The sequence below is a fragment of the Chelonoidis abingdonii genome, chromosome 2, assembly GCF_003597395.2.
Source record: "Chelonoidis abingdonii isolate Lonesome George chromosome 2, CheloAbing_2.0, whole genome shotgun sequence".
In the NCBI taxonomy this organism is placed as follows: Eukaryota; Metazoa; Chordata; order Testudines; family Testudinidae; genus Chelonoidis; species Chelonoidis abingdonii.
Genome location: NC_133770.1, coordinates 243,632,708 through 243,648,677, shown reverse-complemented (window position 1 = coordinate 243,648,677; position 15,970 = coordinate 243,632,708). Strand labels below are relative to the sequence as shown.

The 15,970-nt window shown below is 40.0% G+C and overlaps 1 protein-coding gene across 2 annotated transcripts in view; it reads right to left on the bottom strand.

Moving 5' to 3' along the window:
* RDH10 (retinol dehydrogenase 10) overlaps positions 1–15,970 on the bottom strand; it is a 42,043-nt gene that overhangs the window by 15,199 nt on the left and 10,874 nt on the right. The window lies entirely within an intron of this gene.

Below are 15,970 nucleotides of genomic sequence, written 5' to 3'. Positions count from 1 at the left end.
TTTACAGCTATGCAGGAATTCTCCCTAGGTCGGGGAATCTGAGTGACACAATAGTTCCATACTACTAAGCTCCTTACAGCCCCCTCATATAAGGGAAATGGTTAGAGGAAAGGAGCATGATTATGCTTTTTACTCTAGGGTCTTGTCTACCCAGGGAAGTTTACCGGCATTACTATAGCTGTGTAATCATATTGCTATAGTTCTATTAGTCTAGTAATGTCAGTAAATTTACCCATGTGGACAAGCCCTACCTATTCTCAGCTGTCAGAATAGCCCATTGGACAGCATTGTAAATTAAAGTAGACACTGAGTGGCTCCATCTTCAGCTGGAGCCCTTTCTTTTGATTCAAAGGTCTGTGTTAAGCACAGCTCAGCCAAACCTGAGAATTGAAAGTAGTCTAATAAGACAGGTCTGATTTAGAAATTTCCACCAAGCGTGGAGCCACAGGGAACCTCACCTCAGTAAGGACCAGATGATATGTTAGCTACTCATGTTTAAATGCTACATGGTGCAAAGTAAAAGCGGCTTCTTGTAGACTGAACTCTGGAATGAATAACCAAAGATCCTGGAGAAATGGGGCACATCAGAGGTTTTAGCCTCCTTAGGCACAACAGGAAACCATCACCTTAACTCCCTTTATGAACAAACAACCATCTCTAGACATACTTCCTATGCACAGCCATTCAACAGAACTAACCCAACTCCCCGCACAGCTGTCCATGGAGGGTGAAGAGAGAGAATGCATCTCTAGCCTAGCAGCTGTAGTACCCAATTGATGAGGCACAGCCTGCAGAGGCAGATTCTCTTGAACCAGCTCTGTATTACACGTTCGATTATGGAATAAACTGACTATGTGAAAAAGACAATAATCAGTGGGCTTGTCATTGAAACATGGAAATGTTTTCAACTATGATGTTACAGCATGATTTGTTCAAAAAGACAGCTTCTTTAGATATATTTTGTAATTTCAATCCAACTTCGTTTACTGGACTACAATTTTAGAGCCATCCCAAAAACAGCTGAGAACACACAGGAAGTTATTTATTCATAGCAATCAAACTACATCCCAAAATTGCAGCTTGACTGAAATATATTGATAGAAGTCAAGGCTTTAATTATTTTTTTTTAAATCTTTTTACCTAACAGACTCCAATCCAAACTGACCAAATGAAAGAGTTTAATGTATGGAGAGCTATGAAAACATAGTAACATTTTCAAATAACTGATCAACATATCTTTTTGAATACGCAGAAGATAATATTTTTCATTAGTAGCAAGATATTTACAGAGGGGTTTAAATTTTAGGATAAGAATGGCAACTGTGTCGAAACTGAGGTGTCTGGAGACCTGTGTGAGTTGGAGAGCGCACGACAGAGCAAGAGTTGGGGGAGATAATGTGGCACCAACAGCAGTAAGCAGAGCTAGGAAAGTAGAACAGAAGGTCGGCCAAATAGCAGTTCCGTGAAAAGAAACCTGGTACAAAGTGTTGAAACAGACAGTTTTAGAGTCTGTTTCCCTCCCCTCTCCCCCCCCCACCTCTTTACACCCACACCGCTTTTCCATCACATAAGTTATTGTCTGCGACATTTCGCCACAGTCACAGCATAGGGATGCCAAGCTGGTGCAAGGTTGCTGCTACTCTTGTCTAGCCAGAGAGTAGCCTGTTGAACCTAGTCCAGGATTTATGATCAAGTGTGGACAAGGAGGCAGGTACAGCAATGGATTCCTGAATTTGCTTAGTGTGTTAGACTCTTTCCAACGGATGCTTCCATTTGCTAAGACTGTAATTTTCAGCTCCCTGGCAAAACTGTCTGTGCACGATAGACCAGTAGCTTCATCCAAGACTCAATTCACAAGGAGTGCCAATACCTGCCTGGAACTGTTTGATCAGAGAGACTTCATCACAAAAACTTGACCATTTTAAGGGACTGAGGAAATTCAACGGTTTCTCGGTTTAGTCTATTGTGATGATCATCTTAGATTCTAAGCCTGATAAAAATCTTTTAATTCTGAACCACAATTTGGAATGGATAGTTTTGTTGATCTGAAATAGTTAATTTATACTGTTCTCTGATTTACATATAGATTGTTTCTGCTCTCAGGGATCTGGATGCATCAGAAGATTCATGTGATTTTTTCCTCAAGCCAGACCTTCATGAAAATAGGCATCTATTTTAAAATATGAAAGGAAGCTATTCTAGAAATCTCCCTCATTTGTGTCTGACACAGGGCCTTCTATTCAGAACAGAAAAGCTAGGCTTCCCAACGTTTTATTTCAAAAGTCCCTTAGTTATTTAGCTCCTAGCAGGCAGTACAACCTTCAACTTCTCACTAAAGCTTCATTTGCCCTTCACATAAAAAACCCACTGTTCAGAAACCATGGGGATTCGTTTAATATTGAACTGCAACAGTAGTTAATACTTAACATACATGCACAGTAATATTGTTACAGTTGCCTTGCAACCAGAAGCTCATGAAAGAGCAAGATGAACTTAAAAAGAAGTCTATGATGATGAAGACAAGCAAGCAAGCAAAACCACCACCACCCCCACGCCAACATTAAGCATGCTTGCTGATGAGGTGAAAATAGGGCAAGTTTGTCCAGGTTCAGATGCTAGAGGTAACAAAGTAAAGGTCAGTAGATGGAAAACAAAAGAATTTGTGGTAGCATAGAAACTATTGGTCTTAGTCTATGCTTTTATTTATATTTAAGACAAAAATATATGAATAATTTTCCTCCAACTCTGCATGAAATTTTGTTTTGAAGTTACTTGTTTTAACATTGACAGTTCTAAGAAGTTAACCATTATTTCACATACACTGGGTTAACATTTCTTTCCTTCCCACTACCCCCAAAATGGATGTATCAATATGGGTTACAGCATTTGCTCAGAACGTGACTGACACTACTGAACTGAGATACAAGTGTCAAAGTTATGTCTCTCCAAGATTAAATCCATATGAAACAGATATCTGACAAACTACTATTAGATTAGTCATTTAAAAAAGAGACTATGGAGTAGACAGTCTCAAACAAGCACAGAGTTTGCTTCAAACTATTAACTCCTCCCCCTCCCTTCCCCTGGTACTATCTTTAGTTATAAATAGGTCTAAATACACCACTCTTAAATACAAAAGATAGCTAATGTGATCATGTAATGATCAATTACAAAAATTCCTCTAGATTGAGATCTTTGAGTATAATTGATATTCACGACCATTTCTACTGCTACAGTGCTTTTCTTGTGTTCAGTAAGTGAATGTGCAATGTATCAGAAGCAAACTGAAACTGAATTAAGTAGTTTTCTTAATCAAAACTTAGTCCCACAAAGCTCTTTACAATGGGGAGACAGCAGAGATAAGATAAGTAGTTCTATTCAAATCGTAGATAACTGGTGGTATTAGTTTGCTACAACCATTAGTCAATTTTCCATTCTTTACCTACTATAAGAGTAATTATGTCATATCTATGATAGCCGAACACAAAGTCTGCCTAAACTAAATCTCTTATACACTGTATTAGAAGGCTTACTTGAGGCAGGGTGGTTTTTAGAGGAAAGGATGGAAAATTAGAAGCATTTAGACAGAGAAAAATGTAAGGATGTGTGTGTTATTGTGGGCTCATTCATACATAGGTGCCCTGACGTTATCTAAAGAGCTCAGTTTCTTGTGATCTTGTGTAAATCAAGGCATGTATGAGACACAGTGGAAAGCAGCTCTCTCTTCTTGGTAAAGTACAGGTAAATACTCAGACTGAAACTAATAGTTAGCTGAATAAAATATGACTAGGCCATATTCTGTTCCATACATGATTACTTTTTTTCTACTTTGAGTGGAGACCATAATTGACTCCAGAAGTTTCTTTCCTTCCTGAGATTCTTTTTAGATGAGGGTGTGGGGGAGTATTATCTCAGGTTTATGTGGGGTTAATGTATTCAGATTCCCATTTGTCTTAGATCACACTTTTCTACTTTTCTTTTATTCACTCTTATTTTCTTCCTCTCTAGAAGACAATTCCCCTGGGTTTACACACAAATACCACAGGAAAACATAGCAGTGAATTTCCTCCTCTTAATAAAACCCAGTTTTTCCTCTAACATTTCACACACACACCCCAACTGAGAGAGACCCCATCACCTTCAGCACTTTCTGGAGGTAAGCAGAGAAGATCGGGAGAACCAGTTGAGCATCTCATTATACTATACTAGCAAGGGGAAAGTTACAACTTCTATCTTGTTGGCATGCACCCTTCTCCATTTCTTCGCTCATAAGCTGGTACATCCCTGTTTCTCCTGACAAAAGAATGGCAAATGCATTATATATATAAGTATTTTTAAAAAAAGGGGCAGGGGGGCCTTTTTCTAGGTTCAGAGTGTGGGTAGACTGGCCAGGGATCTTTTACTAGTGATGGTCTTAACATTTCTGGGAGTGGTGACACTAGAAGGTGACAATTCGCTGACAATTCTAGAACGAAGAAAACACCTGTTCCAGATAAACACCCATCCATCTATGCTCTGGAGATCCTTTGTCACCAGGTGACTGAGGTGAATATTAAAGCCTGCAGAGGTTTAATAAGCTACAAAAGAAGGCATGGGAAGTTAGTTCTGTCTAAAACCCTGGCAGATCATTTGGAGCTGCTCCTACATGAAATGTCCTCCTGCATTGCTGACTAAAAGGCAGGCAAACCAACACCCTGCTGAACTATGATGTAGCAACACAGAACAACCAGAGATATTGCCTTCTAACTCCTCACCTTCCACCTCTGGCAGCTGGACCCACAGACCAGCTTTAGACTTCAGGAATTTGATTCTTTAACCCGCACTCAGATGCATCCAGTGAATACTGTCCGCTGCCAGCTTCTTGAATAGGTATTGTGCATCTCCCTAAATTTTGGATCTTATCAACCTCACAACAGTGGCCCACTAGCCTACTGTTGTCAGCATTCAGCCAACTGGCAGCTTACTGAGAGAATAATTTCTTGGCATCTTTGTTCAAGTGCTATGGAACCACAATAGTAATAATGTAGCAGGCCGTGTACTAGATGTACATTATGTACACCAGGTTGGCGTACATAAATTTTGTAGGATGACTTGTGGTGCAGAAGTAGCAAGTACGTAGAGGGGCAGAAAACAGAGGTCAGAGAATTCTGAGAAGACTCTGAAGAACTATTGGCATCAGTGTTGATTAGCCTGCATCGACACTCCCTGCACCCAAAAAAGGCGGGGGGTTGGGGTGGGGAATTAACCCCACAGGTTAAAGCTGAATCTGGCCTCAGACCTATACCCCCAGCCCTGCCAGGCAACTAGGTTTAAAATACCATCAAGCCTGGGTTGAAGACTGTTGTGTGCACATGGGAGAGGGATTAGGGACAATATCCACATTACAGTGTAGGCTAACTCTGTAGCGTAAACATACCCTTGGTCTACAGAGGGTCCTAGTAGCCTGCACTGCCATGAAGTGAAGATTGCTTATTATTAACTCTAAAACTGTAAAGAGCAAACAATTAGATTACATTTGTCACTGCACTGCCCAATAACAGTCTGCAGTGTGGTATGCATATTCTAGTCAATGCATCAGCCTCCAGAATAGGTGTTAGAGTTTACTGAAAAATATAATTTAGTTTATAATAGTTTAAAAAGAGGGATACCTCTGTTTACGTGTAGCATATCAGCTCAATTGCCAAGCATATTAGCCAGTACAATTTCTTGCTATGATTGGATTTAAAAGCGGAGAGAAGAATCATGGATTTAACTAGGACTCATTACATATATTATTTGTATTCACTTGCTCTATTTGGACACCCACAGGATTTCAAAGACATCCATTCATCCTCAGCCCTACTGAACTAATAGTTTATAACTTGTGTGTTTCAATGTATTATCTAGCTAGCTACTAACACAGCTACCCCTCTGATACCATCTAGCTAGTATTGATTCAGATACATATACATACTGCAACAGGGTAGCATGCTTCTCAGCTCAAGTAGACAGACACTCTACTTCTGTTCAAGCTAGCATGCTAAAGACAGCAATGTAGCGGGAAAGGGGAGGGTTAGCATGGACAGCGCCTCAGGCTAGCCACCCAAGTATGTGCCCAGGGGTTCTCAGGTGGGTTTGTACTTGAGTTGTGAAATATACTCAAGTAGATATGTACTAGCTCTCCTCCAGCTAGTGCGCTAAAAATAGCAGCATAGCCAGGGTAACATGTGGAGTGGCTCAGGCTAGATGCCTGAGTACAACTCTACCCAGACCTCCTGGGTACAGAAGCCACCACCTGTGCTACCCCAAGCAACATGACTATTTTTAGCGTACTAGGTCAAGTAGAGGAACAGGCGTCTACTCAAGCCATGAAGCATGCTCCCAGCTGCAGTGTAGACATACCTTTAGAGCCATATTCCACTCATCACACAGTTCTCAAATGAGCAGAAAGGGCTAAATGCATGTGGCCTAGACTACAGAGTTCTACCACAGTTGAAACAACATAAGTACATGAAGATAAATCCTCTAATTGCCACAACAGCTATTCTACACCTCTACCTCAATATAATGCTGTCCTCGGGAGCCAAAAATTCTTACCACATTATAGGTGAAACTGAGTTATATTGAACTTGCTTTGATTCACCGGAGTGTGCAGTTCCCCCTACCCCCGGAGCACGGCTTTACTATATTATATCCGAATTCGTGTTATATCGGGTCACGTTATATCGAGGTAGAGGTGTACTACCTTCATGTTGCTGTTTCACATAGATACATTTGCCAGTGAGGAAGACAGAACATATATTGATTCAAGTGTCAAAACTCAGTTCTTGAAGAGTTTCCACAGACTCAGTACTGTCCTGAGTTAATAGGTACTCTCCTTCTCTTTCATAAAAATTAGGTTCAAGTCCTGGCTGAAAATCAAGTGACTAAATATACTATTGTTTATAGATAATCTAGAGGCCAGGGCTTCAGTTAGCAAAAGTACTGCAAAGCTGCACTGACAGTTGTCTGAGGAAGCTATCAGTCTCTCACCCTCATTAATACACATTTGTAGCAAGTATCCAAACCAGTCTGGGATGCAAAATATTTTTATTTATCTATCACCAAATATTGGAAAGTCTTAATTTTTGTCAAGCAGTTTCCAATTACTATTATGATTCTTTAATTTACGTATTCCCTTAACTATTCTGAAAGGAATTTTATGTGGGTGTTTTATTCTGTTAGATAAGAGTGAGCTCAGAATGCTCTGTTCAGCAAACAAGAATGCAGACTAACTTTTTAATGCAGATTTTTTCCTAGACAAAACTTGCCATAAAGCTTAGTCATCTTGTCAAACATTCAGCATAACTTTTTATTTTACTCTGCATGATATTCTGACAGCTTTCTTCTTCATTAAAAATGTGAGGTTTTTAAAAAAGAATTTATGGAAAAACTTATTCATTAATATTAAAGTGAATGAGGCCTTTGAATTGTGTGTTACGTAACAGACTGTGCATTTTCAAGAATTCGATAATCTTTAGATTAAAAATTGCAGAGGTTGTCTAAGTTTTAGATACCTTAAAGCCACTTCACTATGACTAGTGTTCACCATGGTATTTGTATGCAAATAGGATCTTTTCAGGCAGCCTGCTCTTCCTGCTCAATGCATTCAGCAATACAAACATTGATTTGTGTTATATGCCTTATTATAAAAAGAGTGATTTTACCATCACTGAACAGTCAACAGGAGGGATACGCCTATTGCCAGGAGAATGTATCTTTGTACGTAAGCATTTAATCAGTAAAATCTCCTGTACTTCCTTCTTTTATTACAGTTGAATGAAGGTTTGATAACAGTAACGTGTTTGACTATGAAATAACTAAAGACTGCTGGCAGCTCCAACTTACTGTACTGAATTCCTCATTGAATTATAACTTAACATTCTTATATATAAAGTTTACTGGAGATTTTAGAAAAAAAATGAACAACGCATTTTCAGAGAGTCACTAGCTGGCTGTACCAAGAGTAAGAGTTCTACCAAGATAAGATTTCTACTTCACACCCTCAAGCCAAGGGATGTTAAATTCACTGCTCTTGTCATTTTAAACAGACCACTGTTATAAAGGTGTTCAACATTCTACTGATTGAGGCATTCATCTAACTTACACAATCAACAGTTCAAGAGTTTTCTTTAGTGATTTAAAAAAGGGAAATGGACAATTCTATTTTTAGGCTGTCTGAGGACCAGCTAGGCTATGCTAGTGCCCCACATGCTACAATACAACTACTACCTGGTCTTCGATTTCTCAGTGGCATCACTGCAACTTAGTTCCATATACTTTTTTTTTTTTTGGGGGGGGGGGGGAGAAGGAGAGCCACATCCACACATCATATGCTTTTCAATAGCAAGAGCTGTAAGAAAGACTGAGAACCTACAACTTGTATCAACTTCAATAACAGCTCTGAGTATTTAGTACATTTGGCAGGTCTGGACATCATTCTACATGTTGTCTACGATTTTGCATTACTGGTCTCTTGCAATACCTTTAGCGGTTTTTTAAAATTTAGATTATTGGGAAGTGGTGGCAGATTGCAATGGCTAGGAAGGGTTTAAGACTATTAAGCTCTTTGGATCATTTAGACCCTATTCAGGGAAATACCAGAACTTAATAGAACTCTTAAGCATGTGGTTAACTTTAAGCATATTCTTAAAAAGATAAGTACAGGCTTCAGTGCTTTCCCAAGTCAGGGACATGGGCACAATATCTGAGAAGTTGTCACAAAAATTTAAACAAACAGCAAATGGAAGAAAAGAACCCCAAATACTCATTCACAAACCAATTTAGGTGTAGAATTTAACAGCCAAACAAACTTGAATTTTCAAAGGATCGTGTTAAAATAGTCACCTTTCCACTACACATTTGTTCCTCTATTCTTGGAAATTTCCTCAACCTATTAGTCTTCCATTTCTAGTTGCGACAGTTCACCGGTGTTGAGTCTCAATCTGATTAACACTATGAACTACTGGTAAGGTGCCACTTCTCTCACTCACTGAAAAAGTTTAATTATTTACAAGGGCAAAACATTCATGAAAGAATTTGTTGCAATGTTGTGAGTTTAAGAACCCATCCACTTGTTTTATCAAATGTTTAATATTTTCTTCACTGTAAGTATTTTCCCCAGTTTCAGAAAGGCTTCAACAATCTATGCATATTTACAAAGACATACAATCTATACATATGTAACTACACTTTGAAAGACCACATGCAAACTAAAATGTTGAAGCTCAGAGGAAAAGCTTACGGTATCAAGTGCCAATTTAACTTCTGCTTATGTCAGCGAAAAGACTGCCATTATCTTCCATGGGAGATGGATTGAGCCTCAAAAGCTTGGTTCTGCAATTAAGTAGCAAGCATTTTTTTTTTTTTATTTTTTTTTTAAAGAAGTGGGAGGGAGGAGAGGAGATCAGTTATCTGGACAGGCTGCTGTAGGGAAAGGAGTACAAAACAAATAATCATACAAATAGAATGTGGTTTTGCACCACGTTGGAGACAAAGGGCAAAGTTTAGGCCTCAGTTACACCCATAGCTTGTTAGTGGTACAATAAGATGCAGAATTTGAACCACTGGGCCCAATCTCTCCATTTTTTAAAAAAAGGGGTAAGACGACTAGTCAAAAGAAGTTTAATAAAACTCTTCTGACACTACCCCCATCCCATACACACAAAAATCTTGCTCTCTCTAAATTACAAAGTCAAGATATGCAATAGCAAAGGTTGTGTCTGGGATTATAGTCAGTCAAAGGACAATCATAACAGCTGCTTAAATTTGCATATTGAGCTTGGCATCAGAGCCTCAAGTATTCCAGAGGATGAAAATGCAGAATTAGCCAAATTGCCTCTCAAAAGACAGGACACTTTCCATTTTACGTGTGGCAGCCATATTATCAGCCTGAAGAATGCATTAGAGAAGAATGCTCACTTAGGAAGACCATCTTTATTAAGTTATCTGGAAGAGAAGGTCAACAGCATATTAATGAAATCTGCAAGCTATACCAATTTTAGAACTTGGAAGGACGTGATATAGCCTGACTTAAGCAAAGCTTTTGATACGGTCTCCCACAGTATTCTTGCCAGCAAGTTCAAAAAGAATTGATGGGATGAACGGACTATAAGGTGAACAGAAAGCTGGCTAGATCGTCAGGCTCAACAGGGAGTGATCAATGGCTTGATATCTAGTTGGCAGCCGATATCAAGCGGAGTGCCCCAGGGATCTGTCCTGGGGCTGGTTTTGTTCACCATCTTCATTAATGATCTGGATGATGGGATGGATTGCACCCTCAGCAAGTTCGCTGATGACACTAGGCTGACAAGAGAGGTAGATACACTAGAGGGTAGGGATAGGTCCAGAGCGACCTAGACAAATTGGAGGATTTGGCCAAAAGAAATCTAATGAGGTTCAACAAGGACAAGTGCAGAGTCCTGCACATAGGACGGAAGAATCTTATGCTCTGCTACAGGCTGGGGACCGACTGGCTAAGCGGCAGTTTTGCAGAAAAGGAGCTGGGGATTATACTGGAGAAGCTGGATATGAGACAGCAGTATGCCCTTGTAGCCAAGAAGGCTAACGGCATATTGGGCTGTATTAGTAGGAGCACTGCCAGTAGATCGAGGTGATTATTCCCCTCTATTCAGCACTGGTGAGGCCACATCTGGAGTACTGTGTTTAGTTTTGGGCCCCCCACTACGGAAAGGATGTAGACAAATTGGAGTCCAGTGGAGGCTGTACTGATTAGGGGGCTGAGGCACATGACTTATGAAGAGAAGCTGGGGGAACTGGGCTTATTTAGTCTGCAGAAGAGAAGAGTGAGGGGGGATTTGATAGCAGCCTTCAAGTACCTGAAGGGGGGTTCCAAAGAGGATGGAGCTCGCTGTTCTGAGTGGTGGCAGATGACAGAGCAAGGAGTAATGGTCTCAAGCTGCAGTGGGGGAGGTCTAGGTTGAATATTAGGAAAAACTATTTCACTAGGACAGTTGTGAAGCACTGGAACGGGTTACCTAAGGAAGTGATGGAATCTCCATCCTGAGAAGTTTTTAAGGCCTGGCTTGAGAAAGCCCTAGGTGCGACGATTTAGTTGGGTTTGGTCCTGCTTTAAAGCAGGGGGTTGGACTAGATGACCTCCTGAGGTCTCTTTCAATCCTAATCTTTTATGATTCTAAGGAAACATGAAGAGACTAGAGAAGGGAAAAAAAAAGAAAGGAGGCATGTGTCATTGATTCCCATGCAAATAGACCTAGAAAGGTTAGAAATTTGCAAGCCACCACAAAGTGATTCACTTGAAAAATACAAGTGAAGTCAATGGAAGAAAGTTGTTCTAAACACAACTTTGAATGGAATAGAGAAACCTGGAAAGCAATAATGCCCTAAGGACTCTAAAACTGGATTGTCTAAATCTGCAGGGCTAAAAATGCAAGTGACTGGGCAGGTGAACACAGCCTCCATATTCCTTGAATTTGTTTAACAGAAGTAACTGGAAGGGCTAGAGAGACTGAATTATAAAAGAAAGTTAAACTACATGGTGTGGCTAAAGCACATTAAAAAGAGAGCAAACACTGATGTGCAGAATTTTTGGTATCATGTGAGGCATAATCTTAGTCATATCATAACTGATCTAAGTTTACTCAAAGCACATGAACAGGTCACTCTTATTTTAGAGAGGTGTGCTGTAATCATTTGCTTATAATCAAGCAATAATCTGATATCGCAAGTATTTGTAAAATAAAACCAGATGTGTTGTCGAGTGTATTTTTAAGTTATCAAGAATCAAGACATTAAACAGCATGGATCCAATCAGCCAATGGTAGCTGAATTTTGCTCACATAAGATTTCACACCTCAATGATGTTGCACAGTATAAGAGCATACAAGCCCCAAAACATGGTGAATATGTTTAGTCATACACAATGATCAAATCTATTTTCATATGTAGTTTCAGCTTGACAAATCTAATGAAGTTCTGCTAATTCAAAGTGGAAAGAGAAATGTGAATGAAGGGAAGTCTTCCCCCTTTTCCCTTACCAACACCCTTCTGCAAAGGGAGATGACATTTCACCTCTGAATGAAGCAGATAGAAAGATCCTACTTAAGAAGAAGAATTAAGTTAGGGAACCATTTTAAAGTGGAAAGTAGATATCAGCAAGTCCGTGAATGTGTAAACATGGTTTCATGAGAACCAACCAGGTAGCTGCTTCATGAGCACTCTCCACTGCCACAAAGACGACCCAGTTTTGTTTTCTAATCCTCTGCCGCTTGTGGATGAAGACCTTCTGTTCCAAACTTTCACTAGGACACAATGTATTCCCCAGCTACATGAAAGCCGTGTATCCTACCTTTGTAACCAGATGTTTCCCTTAAGCAGTGAAAAATCTAAATCATATATTATTAGGTTTCAGAATGGTAGCTGTGTTAGTCTGTATCAGCAAAAACAACTAGGAGTACTTGTGGCACCTTAGAGACTAAAAATTATTTGGGCATAAACTTGGGCTCAAACCCACTTCATCGTTCTTTTTGCATATATTGTTAGTGAGGATGAGGCACCTTACCGGGAAAGACCACAGTAATTTAGGTTCTCCTTCTTCCCCAAATCCTATAATTTCTTTCTGCCACTTCCATCCATTTGGCTCCAATCTCCCCCGCCTCGATTACCGTTTTGGGTTTCCCATCTAGGATGTACCTCTCTATTTCCTCAGGAATACCATCTAAGAACTGCTCCATTTGTATCAGGAGATGCAGCTCGTCTATATTGTTAACCTTTGTTCCTGATATCCAGGCTTCATAATTCTTTGCAATGTGGTAGGCATGTCGAGGGAATGACACATTTTCTGGTTTCCATTTTTGGTTTCTGAACCGCCGATGGCTATGTTCAGGTGTTATCCCATTCTGTATCTGGCCTTGGTTTGAAAAGTTTATATAATCGTTTCATTTCTCCTTAGACATTTCAGCCGCCACCTTGCTAAGGGTCCACTGAGCACTGGCCTCAATTCTACCATGTACCGTTCTTCAAGAGTGCTTGTACCCAGGCAGGCTTCTTCAAATTTTTCTAAGAGGCCTCAGTGTCATTCACCGCCTTGTAGGTGGGAATTTCTTGGGATGTGGAACAACAAACTGGCGAAGTGTTGTTAGGACTGGCTGTGTTCCGTTGCTAGCCTGTTCTAATCCAGGGCCTGCCGGTGGGTCTCCCTCTGGAGTTCCAGCTCCCTCCTGTGGGCAGTCTCTTATGCTGCTTAATCTCTTTTGAAGGCTTCCTCTTTGGCTGCTTGCTCTCTTTTGTAGGTTTCCTCTTTGATTTTTCTTCTCTTTCCTCGCTCCGTCTCTTTTTGTTTTATTTCTAGTTCTTTAGTTTCTTTTCCATGTCTCGCTTGTGGTCTGTGTTTTTTATTTGTTCCTCTGCTCCAGTCTTGCAGTTCTGTTTCAGGTCCTTGGTAGTCATGGTTCCTGCTTCTTGTGTGAGGTGCCCTCTGGTGTTTACTGCCTGAAATGCTGTTCTTTGTTGTCTCCTGGGGTTGCTTAGCAACAGAGTCCTTTTTTACTTATGAGCCTCTCCCGAAGTGTTAAAAAGCAAAAGAAACCTTCTTTGTTTTACAAATGTGTTCTGGCTGGAGTGCGTTGCTGACCATTAAGGCTGCTTTGTTTAACAAACGACTGTCGTTAAAACTTAATACCCTCTCTATGCAAGCTAAGAAAGACAAAGATAATAACTCTGGCTGAGTTTAAAAATAAACCCCTTCCCTTTGTTCTAAGCTGCTGCAGAAAAGAAGAAAATCTATAATCTTACTGGCTTTTAGATTCTATCCCACGCCGCTGCCGCCATGTTCATAAGGTATAATTCCAATCTGAACTTAGCGTCCACAATTTTGGTACCTGCATGAATTCCTCTAAGCTTAATACCAGCTTAGATCTGATAGCACTGCACCATCCAAAAATAGTGTTTTGGGGCACTCTGATCTCCCCAACCTTCCCTGGGTTCTTTAAATAAGAGAACCCAAATCCTTGGTTGTTCTAAAAAGGAGAAATAAACCATTCCCCCTTCTTTCCCCCTCCCAGACTCCCTCCCTGGGCTACTCTGAAGAGACTACTGATCAACTCTTTAAATCACAGTACAGAAAGCATGTCCTTCCCTTCCACAAAAGGCAAACAGATTCAAGGAAACAGAGAGAGATTCTCTCTCCCCGCCCTCCCGTTTCCCCCACCAGTCCTGGTGAGTTATTCCAATCCCTGGGATAAAAAAGGGGAAAAAGAAAAAAAAAAAATCAGGTTCTCTAAAAAGAAATCTTTATAAAAGAAAGAAAAAAGTAAAGAATATCTCTGCTAACTTCAAGATGTTAAATATACAGGGTCCTAATCCTTATATAGACAACAGAAAAACTCCTCCGCAGTACAATCAAATCAATAATATTCCAGGCAACTACACATTATAAGTTAACCCAGCAGATCCACAATTGCAAATTAGAGTTAAAAAACAAACATTAAACCTAGAATATTGGCTCGTGAACGCCCTAACCTACTATTTAACACGAAGAAATTCTAGAGGCCCATGTCAGTATTATAGTACCTGGGGTCGCCTCTTTCACCCTAGAGAGCACAAAGCAAAAAACCCCAAACTACAAACAAAGGCTTCCCTCCCTTGAGATCTGAAAGAATCTTGTTTCCTGATTGGACCTCTGGTCAGGTGTTGTTTGTTAACCCTTTCCAGGGGAAAGAGACATTAACCCTTAGCTATCTGTTTATGACAGAAAGACCACAGTAATTTAGGTTCTCCTTCTTCCCCAAATTCTCAACTCCCCAAATCCTATAATTTCTCTGGTGCCTTTGTTCAGATATTGTTTATTTTGCTGATTTCCATAAGAGACAGGGATTTAAATTCCCTCTGATCATTCATCTAGGACCAGTGTTTAAAAAGAGATTACAAAGCCCAAAAACATTCATATTATTTGCTAAACTGTTTGTGGCCTTGACAGGTCATGGGAGACCTGAAAGTCTGACTCCTACTGTCTTACTTCCTTATGACATATTCCAGTTCCAATTCCAGCTTTATTTTAGCAGCTGGTAGAGCCACCAGCCACTAACATTAGATAAATAAATAAATTTGTTAGTTTCTAAGGTGCCACAAGAACTCCTCATTGTTTTTGCCAATACAGACTAAAACGGCTACCCCTCTGAAACCTAAAATTAGATGAATACTCTATTCTTAAGGTTCTCAGAATAGCATGTCACAGACCACATGTTAACAGATATAGGCTTCAGGAATACCTCCCCTTTGATATGCAGTTGTTAACTAGTCTGAGACACTTGCAATTGTTTACATGGAATATTAGAAAAGCAGTATAGACTCTATGCATTTTTGCCATCTTCATATAATTTAACAGCTGGAGACAGGGGTAAACCAAATAATCTACCAGCTGTTCCTAGACCACAACCCAGTATTCAGATACCACCAATAGTTCTTAAGTCAGTTTGAGAATCATTTCTGTCTACCATGTCAATAGGCCAGACTTCAAACTTCTTCCAATCTGCGTAGAACATTAGCTTCTAGCACTTGTGGCTTGAAATAGCAGTTGCTGAAGTCAAGTCATAATTGAAGTGGGGAAAACGTAAGATATTAATCTGAATGGCACTTTCATATTTGTCAAAACTCATTGGAGCTACAATCAGATGTTTTATACCACAAGAAAGCTAGAATGTTACTAGCCCTGCTGATTCACAACATATTGAATCTTAAAGCTTACAATGGTCATCCAATTGCCAGTACTGTTTTGCCCCAGTGCAGGATTAAGTATAGCAAGTTCCAGACCAATGCAATTTTCAGCCTCCGATATAAAAGCAACAGTGCTGTATCTGCATTAAAAAAGGATTAATTACTGCAAAGCAGGATCAGTGCAAAGGCTCTAATACACATGGGAAAGCTTGTGCCCAGGAGGTTTGGTGGTAACATGTTCAAAGGCTGTTTTAAAACA